The 10,472-nt window shown below is 42.9% G+C and overlaps 1 non-coding gene across 1 annotated transcript; it reads left to right on the top strand.

Annotated features, from left to right (window-relative positions):
- Positions 1–7,935: 7,935 nt before the first annotated feature.
- Positions 7,936–8,009, top strand: Trnat-ugu. The gene has a single exon. It is a non-coding gene; the product is annotated as a tRNA-Thr (tRNA).
- Positions 8,010–10,472: the final 2,463 nt, after the last annotated feature.

Here is a 10,472-nt window from a genome sequence, read left to right as displayed (position 1 = left end):
TATGCTAAGCATAAATATTGTCACGTAGAAGACGGTGTAATTAGATGAATGACGAACACTAACTTCACTTAACGAAGGTTTATTCAGCACTTGAACATACAAGAGCGCGGAGCGAACTGCCTTCGGCCTGAACACACACAGTATATATACAGCTACAGGACATTCCAGTACAATGATGCTTGACATTTGTGGATTCCAGGTGAGTTCTGAGCTCACGACCCCCCATGCAACATTTTAGGATCATTTCCACTACACTACGGTGCTAATCAGCTTCTTCAGCAACAATATTATAATGAGAATCTGTCAACCTATGTTGTAGTAGAAAAAAGATTTCTGTTTTGCGTCATTATGAAAATGAACAGTTGCGGAAGAGAAAGGTAACTGACGGCAGCATTCTAGGCGTTTCTGCGGGCCTCTGGAGCAGAGTAAGGCGGAAGCAGGTCCTCTGCAGGAAGCGCCTCCTCCGCCAGCGCCGATCAATGGCGGGAGGCGGAGAGACGCCGTGGCGGCGGGACATTGCCGCGATATCGGCGCATATCGGCGGCCGAGGAGGCTGGCGGGCGCGCCTGGAAGGCTGCCAGGGAGGCCGCTGACTCAGCGCCGCCGCGCTTCTGCTGGGACCGCCGCTACCACTCAGCAGCCGCCGCAGTCGCCGCCATCAACGAGGCGTCCGGGGAAACGGCACGAAGCAGACAGCACCAGCAACAGTATAATTATCCAAGCCTGCAGAACTTCGTGGCCATTGACACTGAAGGCAAAATTATTCAGCCTACTATAAGTGGGTCATCATCATTGCATTCCCCTTCTCTTTCCTCGCCTGATATAATTACCTACCCGATGAAGATACTGCACTAATAGTAGTAGCAGTCGCTGTTGTTGTTGCTGCTGCTGTTGTCGTTGTATTCCTCCTGAAGACATGTTGGATGCAGCTCTCTACGCTACTCTATCCTGTGCAAGCCTGTGCATCTCCGAACAACCACTGCAACTTACACCTTCTGAATCTGCTTACTATATTCATCTCTTGGTCTCCCCATACAATTTTTACCGATCGTTTCTTCTAGTCAGGTTGAGTCACAAATTATTTTTTCCCCAGTTCTATTGGTTCAAATGGCTCTGAGCACTATGGGACTCAACTGCTGAGATCATTAGTCCCCTAGAACTTAGAACTAGTTAAACCTAACTAACCTAAGGACATCACAAACATCCATGCCCGAGGTAGGATTCGAACCTGCGACCGTAGTGGTCTTGCGGTTCCAGACTGCAGCGCCTTTAACCGCACGGCCAGTTCGGCCGGCTCCCAGTTCTATTCAGTATCTCCTCATTAGTTACCTAATCTACCCACCTAACATTCAGCGTTGTTTTGTAGAGCACATTTCAAAAGCTTCGGTTCTGTTCTTGCGTAAACTGTATCGACTATGTTTCATTCCCAATCCCCACACTCCAAGCAAATTCCTTCAAAAAAGACTTTCTAAACCTTTATTCTACACTACTGACCATTAAAATTGCTACACCAAGAAGAAATGCAGATGACAAACGGGTATTCATTGGACAAATATATTATACTAGAACTGACATGTGATTACATTTTCACACAATTTCGGCGCATAGCTCCTGAGAAATCAGTACCCAGAACAACCTCTGGCAGTAATAACGGCCTTGATACGCCTGGGCATTGAGTCAAACAGACCTTGGATGGCGTGTACAAGTACAGCTGTCCATGCAGCTTCAACACGATACCACAGTTAATCAAGAGTAGTGACTGGCGAATTGTGACGAGCCAGTTGCTCGGCCAGCATTGACCAGACGTTTTCAGTTGGTGAGAGATCTGGAGAATGTGCAGGCCAGGGCAGCAGTCGAACATTTTCTGTATACAGGAAGGTCCGTACAGGACCTGCAACATGCGGTCGTGCATTATCCTGCTGAAATGTAGGATTTCGCAGGGATCGAATGAAGGGTAGAGCCACGGGTCGTAACACATCTAAAATTTAACGTCCACTGTTCAAAGTGCCGTCAATGCGAACAAGACGTGACCGAGACGTGTAACCAATGGCACCCCATACCATCACACCGGATGATACGCCAGTATGGCGAAGACGAATACACACTTCCAATGTGCGTTCACCGCGATGTCGCCAATCACGGATGCGACCATCATGATGCTGTAAGCAGAACCTGGATTCATCCGAAAAAATGACGTTTCGCCATTCGTGCACCCAGGTTCGTCGTTGAGTACACCACCGCAGGTGCTCCTGTCTGTGATGCAGCGTCAAGGGTAACCGCAGCCATGGTCTCCGAGCTAATAGTCCATGCTGCTGCAAACGTTGTCGAACTGTTCGTGCAGACGGTTGTTGTCTTGCAAACGTCACCATATGTTGACTCAGGGATCGAGACGAGGCTGCACGATCCGTTACAGCCATGCGGATAAGATGCCTGTCATCTAGACTGCTAGTGATAAAGGGCCGTTGGAATCCAGCACGGCGTTCCGTATTACCCTCCTGAGCCCACCGATTCCATAGTCTGCTAACAGTCATTGGATCTCGACCAACGCGAGCAGCAATGTCGCTAGACGATAAACCGCAACCGCGATAGGCTACAATCCGACATTTATCAAAGTCGGAAACGTGATGTTACGCATTTCTCCTCCTTACACGAGGCATCGCAACAACGTTTCACCAGGCAACGCCCGTCAACTGCTGTTTGTGTATGAGAAATCGGTTGGAAACATTTCTCATGTCAGCACGTTGTATGTGTCGCCAGTGGCGCCAACCTTGCGTAAATGCTCTGAAAAGCTAATCATCTGCATATCACACCATCTTCTTCCTGTCGATTAAATTTCGCGTCCCTAGCACCTCATCTTCGTGGTGTAGCAATTTTAATGGCCAGTAGTGTATATTCGATGTTAATAAAATCCTTTTCTTCAGAAGTCTTTTTCTTGCCATTGCCAATGTACATTCTATATCCTCTCTATTTCGACCACCATCAGTTATTCGTCTGTACAAATAGAAAAACGCATACACATACTAATTTAATTGTATCGTTCCCTAATCGAATTTACTCAGAGTCACCTGATTTAATTCAGCTACATTCCATTATCCTTGCTTCAATGTTCTTGATGTTCATCTTATATACGCCTTTCAAGACACTGTCCATTCCATTCAACCACTCTTACAATTCCTTTGGTGTGATCGATAAATCTCAAACTTTTTATTTCTTCTTCCTGAATATTAATTCCATCTCCAGATCTTTCTTGTCCAATGTACAGATTGAATAACATCGGGGATAGACTACAACAATGTCTCACTCCCTTGTCAACCACTTCTTCACTTTCATCCCTTTCGACTCTTATAATTATATATATAAAATAATTATATATATAAAATGTAGACTGGCAATGGCAAGGAAATCGTTTCTGAAGAAGAGAAATTTGTTAACATCGAGTATAGATTTAAGTGACAGGAAGTCGTTTCTGAAAGTATTTGTATGGAGTGTAGCCATGTATGGAAGTGAAACATGGACGATAACCAGTTTGGACAAGAAGAGAATAGAAGCTTTCGAAATGTGGTGCTACAGAAGAATGCTGAAGATAAGGTGGGTAGATCACGTAACTAATGAGGAGGTATTGAATAGGATTGGGGAGAAGAGAAGTTTGTGGCACAACTTGACTAGAAGAAGGGATCGGTTGGTAGGACATGTTTTGAGGCATCAAGGGATCACAAATTTAGCATTGGAGGGCAGCGTGGAGGGTAAAAATCGTAGAGGGAGACCAAGAGATGAATACACTAAGCAGATTCAGAAGGATGTAGGTTGCAGTAGGTACTGGGAGATGAAGAAGCTTGCACAGGATAGAGTAGCATGGAGAGCTGCATCAAACCAGTCTCAGGACTGAAGACCACAACAACAACAACAATTACTGTCTGGTTTGTACACAAGTTGTAAATTTTCATTCCCTGTTCTTCAACCCTGGTAGCCAAAAATACGTTTGCCTTTCGTTAGCCTATCCTCTAAGATATGTCGTAGGGTCAATATCGTCTCGCGAATTCCCGCATTTTTCCAGGACCTAAACTGATCTTCCACGAGGTTAGAATCTACTACTTTCTCCATTCTCCTGTAAAGAATATTTGTTAGTATTCTGCAACCATGACTTATCAAACATGATTCGGTAACTTCCAACTTCACAGCACCTGCTTGCTTTGGAATTGGAATTATTACTTTCTTCTTTAAGTCCGAGGGAATGTCACCTGTCTCATAGATCTTGCACACCAGAAGGAGTAGTTTCGTCATGGTTGCCTCTCCCAGGGCTACCAGTAGTTTTTAAGGAATGTCGTCTTCTCCTGGGACCTTACTTAGGTCTTTCAACGCTCTGTCAAATGTTTCTCGCAGTATCGTATTTCCCGTCTCATCCTCATCTACTACTAGTAGCCTGAAAACTTCAAATAACCGCACTTTTTCAGAAGAAGCATGGGAAAACTCCCTTTCTTAAGTGAACGCGATATCAGTCCGACAGTTTTCAGCTAAACGGGGGACTGAAGAGAACATCCGTGCAGAGAGATCTAAACGACTACCTACAAAGAAGAAATTCTGAGAGCAACATCATGCTGCCTAACAAGCTAGAATCTTTTTTCTTCATATAATTGTTGTTGTTGCGGTGGTCTTCACTCCCATGGACAGTTTTATTTAATTCCTCACGCGTGCGAAGGGCTATTCATGTATAGTACAACTACTACTGAGTGAGGTGGAGCAGTGGTTAGCACACTGGACTCGCATTCGGCAGGATGACTGTTCAAACTCGTGTCCGGCCATCCAGATTTAGGTTCTCTATGATTATCTTAAATCGCACCTGGCAAATGCCGGGTTTGTTCCTTTTAGAGGACGTGGCCGATTTCCTCCCACATCCTGGACACATTCCGTGCTTGTGCTCCGTTTCTAATGACCTCAATGTCGACAGGACGTTAAACCCAATCTTCCTTTTATCGTAAATACTAACACCTACACCCATTTGAACTTAGTTACTGTAGTCGAGCCGTACTCTTCCTTTATAATTTTTACTGTCCACTCCCTCCCCCCTCCTCACCCTCCCCCGCCCCACCCTACAGACTTTTTTCCATCACCTTCTTATTGACAATTCCCTGATGCATCAGAATTCCTTCCCACTGCTGCTGTCTCTTCTCGCTGTCATACCTCTTCCTCGTTGTCACTGCAGTAGACTCTGCCTCTCATTATCACTGGCTCTCACCCACTTCCACTTTCTCTTTCTCTGTATTCCCCTCCCGTCTCTTTCCCACTGTCAGTGTCTCCCTCTCCCTTAGCATACAAAAGAGCGAATATGTTTGCGTGGCAAGTTTTTTAGGAGATTTAATAGCTTCTGAGGAAGGTAGAATGATGCAGCTAGTACCCTACTTTTTAGTCAGAGTCTTTTATAACAGGAGCATATTAGCCAGTTTTTCGCTCACACAGGAGCATTATGATGCTGGTCAACCTATGCTTCCTTTTAGTCAAGATATCTCATAAAGCGATTTTCTTCCCAATTCCGTCAGTGCCCCTTCATTATTTCTCCGAAACAACAGAATCCGTAGATTACATACATTCTAGTAGGAAAGCCTTGTATATCACTATGGGGCTGTATTCATCAAATATTGCAACCAAAACATCAAAAACCGCCATCAAGTTGAACAACTTTACTAGACACCTAGTATCAGTTTCCAAGAACAAAAAAGACAAGCAAAACAAAAGGGGTGTCAAAATATTATTGAATACCGTAAGAAAAGGTGCTCTACACACTTCTGAATTCTCCATTTCATTTCAAGAAGAGGAAACCAATGGTGCAGTCAAATTATGAAACTTGTAAAAGCAGCCAGATTTGACAGAATATACCATGAATTTCCGGCTCACTGTGGACCAGCTGCAATCAAATGGTTTACCAACTTCTTCTTACATAGCCTGCAAATCGGAAATCTTCCATCTTTCCATGGAGAAAAGAAAAGTATTAGTCATACTGAAACAAAGTAAAGATCCTACAATAGTGGCAAACTATCGTCCAATAGCTCTTCTAACAAGGGAAACATCCCTTCACAGCCCCCTCAGATTTAGTGGTAAGACGTCCCAATGGACATCCGTCAAAAACTGAAAACAGATCAAACATGAAAACAGGAAGGAGGTGGACTGAACTGCTAAAAGAAAGCAAAATACAAAAAGTGAACGATTTACTACATGGACGTCGCACAAAAATGGCTCTGAGCACTTCGAACCTGCGACCGTAGCGGTCATTATAGGTTCCTACCTTACACCTCGCTGTTGCAAACGGACGTTACACCATGACGCAGACAAAAATTTCAAAGAAGAAAAAAAAATTGGCACGAGGAAGACATCACATGGCGCGCACGCCTCGTAGTCCAGAACCTCGACCACTTATCTACGACGCCGTTGCTGTTTCAGCTTGCTCTTTATTGCACTTCTTGTTCTTGAACAGTTCACTGTTTCTATTTTTCTTGCTTTTTCACAGTCCAGTACACTCTCTTCCTGTTTTCACCCTTGATCTGTGTCCAGTTTTTGACAGGCTGCCCGCTGGGCCCTCTTACCACTAAATATGAGGGTGTGATAGGGAGTTTCCCTTACAAATATCACATACGAGCTGCTTCAGCGTCTGATCAACAACAGAATTTTTCTAGTTATTGACAAACATATTCCTACTGAACAAGCAGAACTTACTGAAAACTTGTAACGAACAGGCACTCTCTCTCGTTGATTGTAGCAAAAATGAGTATCAGAAGAGATCAATTACTGTAGCTGCCTTTTTGGATCTATCAGCTGTTTATGACACTGTTTGGCGAAAAGGATTTCTTTTTTAAATTTATGAGTTTTATCCCATGTCGTAAACTCACGGACCTGCTTAATATCATACTAAGCAGTTGATACTTTCAGATCTATTCCGACAGTGACAGAAGCAGAGTATTTAAACTAAATGACGTTTTACCTCAAGAATCCGTTCTGGCTCCTCTCCCTTACACATATGACTTACCGGAAATATCCTCAAGAGAATTCATTTATACTGATAACAATCAGTTGGTGGCGCAGAGCTCCAACTTTTATGTTGCTCAAACCACTATGTCCACTGATATGGAAGTCGCAGACGTCCACTTCAAGAAATGGTGCCTTCACCTAAATACTCAGAAAACAGCTATATTTTTATTTCATCTACGCAATAGACTAGCAAATTACATACCAGAAATTAAATTATTAGGCTAAATCTTCTCATACTGCATTACATAAAGTACCTACGATCAACTCGAGATAGAACTCTTAACTTACAAGCAGCAACTTTCAAATGTAGCTGCTAAAGTCAAAACGAGAGACATTACTGCTTAAAAGTTTGTTGGTACCTGTTTTTGGCTCAAATGGTTCAAATGGCTCTGAGCACTATGGGACGTAACATCTGAGGTTATCAGTCCCCTAGAACTTAGAACTACTTAAATCTAACAAACCTAAGGACATCACACACATCCATGCCCGAGGCAGGATTCGAACCTGCGACAGTAGCGGTCACGCGGTTCCAGACTGAAGCGCCTAGAACCGCTCGGCCACACCAGCCGGCACCTGTTTTTGGATGCACAGCATCAGCCCTTTCGTACTCTGTTGTTGAATACTACTGTCCGACCTGGATCAATAGTATACTTATATGGATAGGTGTCTGTTCTTTCGGACATATTCGAAAGAACAGACATCATATCCATATAAGTATATAGTTATGGCAATACAGGCCATGATCTTCTTCTTCTGTGCGGATGCATACATATTACCCGAACGCTTACGGAACTTGGTAAGAATGTCTTCCACTAGTAATGAGTGTGTTAGGTAGAGACACTACGAATGTAGTGTGTCGACATATAAGGTGAGAATGTGGGTCTTGCGGGAGGCGTGTGCGGGGTAGGTCCTGCAGTGTCCTCGGTGGCTCAGATGGATAGAGCGTCTGCCATGTAAGCAGGACATCCCGGGTTCAAATCCCGGTCGGGGCACACATTTTCAACTGTCCCCGTTGATATATATCAACGCCCGTCCGCAGCTGTAGGTATTAATATATAATTCTAATTTGGATCAATAGTGCACACATTAGGAAGGTAGACATCTAACTCAGTTAGGCAATGCGAATAATTACGGGACGTATTCGAATTATGAACACCCTATGGCTTTCTGTTCTCCGCAGTATCCCACCTCCAGCTCGAACAAGACCACAAGCTCTCCTGATGGCCTGACACAGCCTTCAGAAGAGTCCACAGCTGCTCATTCATCGAGATGTGGCACAAGCAGAACACCAACGCTTGCAATCAAGAAAGCACAACAAATAACCTTCACGGGTCCTCTTACAATGTCAACCATTCATGGAAAATCCATAGTGATCGGTCATCTGTAGTCAACAAACATCTAGTCGAGCACCCTGCATGCGGATACAAGGATTCCATCTTCACAAACGTCAAACGAGGATCATAAATCAGATTCGAACCGGACAAGACCGGTGTTATGTAATTCACAAGTGGGGATGCGTGTGTACTGCGAATTGTGGCTTTGGTACCTTCTTACAGTAAGTCCACCATACCGTTGTTGAGTGTCCTCTTTGAGAGTACAAAGGAACGATATTGGTCATTCACCACAAATGGGATGAAGCGATCGAATGGACCAGAGCACTAGATCTAGAGATGTAAGATTGTACAAGCTTGTGATTGCGCACATTTGTCCACAATTATTATTATTATTATTATTAGCGAATGTCCCCATGGGAGAACGATAAGCAGGTGATTAACATTTCTTAATGTTCTTCTTATTTCCCCAGTATTTCTTCATTGCCTCCCCAAAGGCCTTCTTCCTTTCTTCGGTCCACTTTGGTCGGAAAGGTTTAGATTCCGTCTCTGGAGTAAACTTCCACTTGTCGATTTTTCTTCTGAATGTATCCCGGTCTGATGTGTTTGTTATGTCAATTTTTGCCTTTTTCAAATCCTTCTTAACTTCAGTTACCCAGGGTATTGTTGCCTTAAGTGATGTCATATAGTCCAATAGACGTTTAGTTAACCTGTTTCCAGGTAATCTGTCTATATGTCCATAAAACTTCATCCGCCTCTTCCTGATATCTGCCTCGATGTTTGATATTTTTTCGGTTGTCTCGGTAGTCTGCAGCCTGTATCCATCTTGTGTGTATCGTGGTCCTAGGATTTTTCTAATAATTTTTCTCTCTACTTTCTTAATTTCGTGTAAATCTAATTTTCTATTCAGGGAGAGTGTTTCACTTGCATATGTGACTGTTGGTTTGATGACTGTGTTGTAGTGTCTGATTTTAGTGCCTTTTGATAGACATTTCTTGTTATATATATTTTGAATAAGTCCGAATACTTTCTTGATTTTCTGTAATCGGTTTTTTTGTGCTATTTTCTCAAGTCCTGTTGGTTCAATAACTTCACCGAGATACTTAAAGTGCTTGACTCTAGTTATTTCACCATACTTTGTTTTTAGTTTCGAAATATCTAATTTTGAGCAGATGAATTCTGTCTTCTCAAAGGAGATTTGCAGGCCAACCTTCTCAGCACATTCTTTAAGTGTCTCAATTTGTTTTACTGCTGTTTCTTCACTGTCAGTTATAATTGCCAAGTCATCTGCAAACGCTAAATAAGGGATGTTCAATTTTCCTTTACCTCTTCCTAGTTCAATTGGCTTCCAAAAGCTTTGTTTCCTTAGTGTTACTTCCCACTCTTTCATAACTTTGTCCAAAACTATATTGAATAATAGTGGTGAGATCCCATCTCCTTGTCTTACTCCTGTTTTAATTGAGAATGGTTCCGAAATTTCCCCTCTGAATTTAATTTTTGATTTGGTTTCTGTTAGTGTTTGTTCAATTAGTTTTCGGGTTTTAGTGTCTAGGCCTCGTTCTTCGAGAATGTGACATAGAGACTGTCTGTCTATGGAATCGTATGCCTTTTTGAAATCAACGAATGTGCAGATTATTGGTTTTGACCTGATTGCTTTAATCTTTAAAATAGTTTTAAGGTTGAATATCTGTTCCGGGCATGATCTATTAGGACGAAAGCCTGCTTGGTAGTCTGAAATTGTATGTTCTAGTTGTTCTTGTGCCCTCTTTAGGAGACATGCAGATAGAATTTTGTAGGTAACTGGTAAAAGTGAAATGCCTCTGTAGTTGTTTACGTCTGATCTCTCTCCCTTTTTGTGCAATGGGTGAATTAGTGCACACTTCCACTCCTCTGGGATATTTTCTGTCTGCCAAATTTCTTGGATGATGCTAGTGATCTCTTTTAACGAATTTGGACCAAGGTTTTTCAGTAGTTCAGCTACAATTCCATCTTCTCCCGATGATTTATTATTTTTGAGTTTTCTAATGTGACTATAAATTTCTTCTTGAGATGGTGGTAGTGAAGTCTCATTCGTGTGTTCTGGTTGTAATCTGGGGAATCTTGTACTTGGTTGTGGGCAATTTA

The sequence above is a fragment of the Schistocerca piceifrons genome, chromosome 2 (genome assembly GCF_021461385.2).
Source record: "Schistocerca piceifrons isolate TAMUIC-IGC-003096 chromosome 2, iqSchPice1.1, whole genome shotgun sequence".
NCBI lineage: Eukaryota > Metazoa > Arthropoda > Insecta > Orthoptera > Acrididae > Schistocerca > Schistocerca piceifrons.
This window is presented reverse-complemented; position numbering and strand designations above follow the sequence as displayed.